Genomic DNA, 3445 nt, shown 5'->3' with positions numbered 1-3445 from the left:
CTACCACTTGAGCCACAGCGCCACTTCCGGCTTTTTTCTTTTTGCTTATGTGGTGCTGAGGAATCGAACCCAGGGCCTCAGGCATACAAGGCAAGCGCTCTACCACTGAGCCACCTTCTCAGCCCCTTTAGCTTAGTTTTTATTTTGAAATAATTGGTGTGCAGCTGTAAGAAATAATACAGAATTGTCCTAGCTGCCCAGGATTTATTTTGTTCTAATACTTACAATTTAACTAAATTGCTGACATATCCAGTTTAGTCTACTACCTTACTATGGACTTTGTTTGTGTCACCTGTTTTCTGCTCATTTTTCTCTTGGTCTTGCTTTCTTTGCAGTGGTGGGGTTTGAACTCACCACCTCAGGCATCCAAGGCAAGCACTCTGCCACTGGAGCCATTCCTAATTCCTTTTGTTTTGACTTTGAGATGGTCTCACTAACTTGGCCGATATGCTGCAAACTTGCTAGCCTCTTTCCTCTGCCTCAGAGTAGCTGGGATTGCAGACATGTGCCACCCTGCTCAACTGTGCTTACTCTGCTTGTAGTCTGTGTGGATGGATTCACAGCCAGCCCTCTGTGTCCCTAGCTGACCTCTCCACCTTGGAGCCCTTGCTTTTATCACCGCTCCTCTGCCCTCCATGATTTGTGAATGTGCCCAGATCAGTGAGTGCGCTGTCGGAACTGGAAAAGCTCCCGGGCTTCCCCTGCTGCAGTCCTTACCCGGTGTTCTCAGGCTGGGCCGTGCGGCGTCATTGAGTTCTTAGTGCATTGGGAGAGAACAGAGCGTCTGGTGGAGCCAGCGCCAGGGCCAGACTGCCTGTGCTGGAACATAGTGGTTTTTGGTTTTGTTTCCATCTTTGATTTGTATTTGCCTTGGCTACCAAGGTTCTTGTACCAGCACAGTCCTGAAACCTGTTCTTTGTCCCTCCTGGAATTGTGGAGCCAACAAGACTGAGCACCGGCTGTGCGGGAGAAGAGACCTCTACTCTTTTTTTTTTTTTTTTTTTGTCCGACGTGGGTTTTGAATTCTGGGCCTGGGCGCTGTCCCTCAGCTCTTCAGCTCAAGGCGAGCGCTCTACCACTTGAGCCACAGCACCACCTCTCGTTTTCTGGGGGTTCATTGGAGATCAGAGTCTCACAGACCTTCCTGCCCGGGTCTGGCTTTAAACTGCAATCCTCAGATCTCAGCCTTCTGAGTAGCTAGAATGACAGGTGTGAGCCACCGGTGCCCAGCGAGAGCTCTACTTGACTAATAGTAGAAGTGGGAGATAAATTCCCAAGTCAGCCTCTCAGTCTGGGAGCTTATAGCTGAGAGACGTGACAGGCAGCAGCTAGAGGAGGGGGTGCGCACATCCTGTCTGGGAATCGGGGGAACTTTCTGGAGAACTTGGGCTCCACCTTTTCCTCCTTGGCTCTTCCATCTCCCACCAGACAGTGGCAGCAACCCACCTGGTGAGGACCTTCTGTCCCCAGGCAGGGTCGTGGTGACAGTGTCCTGGTGCTGTGCTCAGTGCAGTACTGAGGTTCATGGTGACACAGTGTCCTGGTGCAGTACTCAGTGCAGTACTGAGGTTCATGGTGACACAGTATACCAGTGCAGTACTCAGGACACAGTGTCCCAGTGCAGAAAGGATACTTGTCATTAGTGCTGGTCTGTCTTCCTTGTTTTGGTTGGTCGTGGGCTTGCACTCTGGGCCTGAGCACTGTCTCTGAGCTCTTCAGCTCAAGCTGAGCGCCGTATCACTTGAGATGAGTCTCGTGGACTTTCCTGTCCCGGCTGGCTTTGAATAAACTTTGATCCTCAGATCTCAGCCTCCTGATTAACTAGGAATACAGGTGTGAGCCAGTGCTGTCTGGCTTTTCTTCTTCTTTTTTTTGGATACTTGGATACTTGCTCTTTCTTGGTTCTACCAATTGAACTATACTTCCAGTGTGGCTTTTTGTTGGTTATTTTGGAGATGGAATCTCAAAGGCTTTTCTGCCCAGGGCTGGCTTTGAACCATGATCCTTCTGATTGCAGCCTCCTGAGTAGCTAGGATGACGTGTGAGCCAGGATTGCCTGGCTTGCTCTTTTTTCTCTATTTTGCTTTATCTCTAAATGACACCTTTAGGACTGAATACTTTTCTCATACCTTTGACATGTTTAAGTGTAAGTGGAATCTGTCTTTTGAAAGGGCGGCAATCAAATTGCTCCAAAGAGCTGGGCACTGGTGGCTCACATCTGTAACCTTAGCTATTGAGGAGGCTGAGAGCTGAGGATCACAGTTGGAAGCCAGTGTGGGAGAGGACAGTCCATGAGAATCTCAGCTCCTGGTAACCAGCAGAAAGCAGAGGTGTGGCTCAAAGTGACAGAGCACCACAGCAAGAATATGAAGTCCTGAGTTCAAACCCCAGTACTGGTGCACACACGCACAAATTGCCCCAGAGAAAATGCGGCCACTTAGAGTTGCACTAGTTTGAAAGTCTGTTTCTCTGTACCCTCATCTTCTCTCTTTTCTTTTTTTTTTCTTTCTTGGCTGAGACTGGTACTCGATCTTAGAACCTGACACCCTTGCTCATTGGCTAGCACTCTACCAACTGAGCCATGCCTCCAACCCCTGCATTGGATATTAATGACCTTTTTAATAGTTGCCGGTCCAGTAGATGAACAGTGTCTTGTTTTAGTTCGTCTTTCTGATGACTCGTCCCTTTGTTTATTTCCTTTTTGTGGCGCTGGGGTTTTGAGCGCGGACTTACCTTGGGTGGCGTGCTACTCTTCTCTCACCCATCTCCCAATTCCCCAAAGTGATTCTTAGGCAGGTGTTGACGCCTTGGTTCTCCTGAGGTGCTTCGTGTTTGCTGAGTTGAGGCCGTGGGCCCTGCCACCAGCAAGGCCAGATCTCAGCTTCCTGAGTAGCTAGGATGACAGGCATGAGCCACCAGTGCCTGGCTTCCGTGGACAAGTTTTTCTCCCTTTTTTTGGGTCAGTTGTGGGGCCTGAACACTAGACCTGGGCGCTGTCTTTTAGCTCTTCAGCTCAAGGCTAGCGTTCTACCACTTGAGCCACAGCCCCACTTCTGACCTTTTTCGCTTATGCAGTGCTGAGGAATCGAACCCAGGGCCTCATGCATGCCAGGCAAGCGCTCTACCACTGAGCCACCTTCCCAGCCCCTCTCCCTCTTGATTTATTTTCTCTTACTTAAAAATGTTGCGGCTCACCCAAGAGTAGTGACCCTTCCTCCACGATCCAGAGTGGGACACCAGTGGGGGTGACAGGAAAGGGGTTCAAGGCCTTGCCTGATGTGGAAGAGGTTGAGGAGGCTGGTGCGCAGAGGCTGGCGGGCAGAGGCTGGCTTCAAGCAGCCTCTCCCTCCTCCCCTGGTCCTCTGAGGTCAGTGGGTGTGAGCTGGGGTCTGGGTCAGGGTCACCTGTTTGTCCCAAGGCCCTGAGAGGCTGAGCCGGCCCCCCT

The 3445-nt window shown here is 50.7% G+C and overlaps 1 protein-coding gene across 1 annotated transcript in view; it reads left to right on the top strand.

Moving 5' to 3' along the window:
• Lman2 (lectin, mannose-binding 2) overlaps window positions 1-3445 on the top strand; it is a 15752-nt gene that overhangs the window by 5884 nt on the left and 6423 nt on the right. The gene's annotated exons all lie outside the window — the stretch shown is intronic.

Source organism: Dipodomys ordii, unplaced genomic scaffold (genome assembly GCF_000151885.1).
Source record: "Dipodomys ordii isolate 6190 unplaced genomic scaffold, Dord_2.0 Scaffold29, whole genome shotgun sequence".
Taxonomy (NCBI): Eukaryota; Metazoa; Chordata; class Mammalia; order Rodentia; family Heteromyidae; genus Dipodomys; species Dipodomys ordii.
Note: the sequence above shows the minus strand (reverse complement) of the source record. Positions and strands in the feature narration are given on the sequence as shown.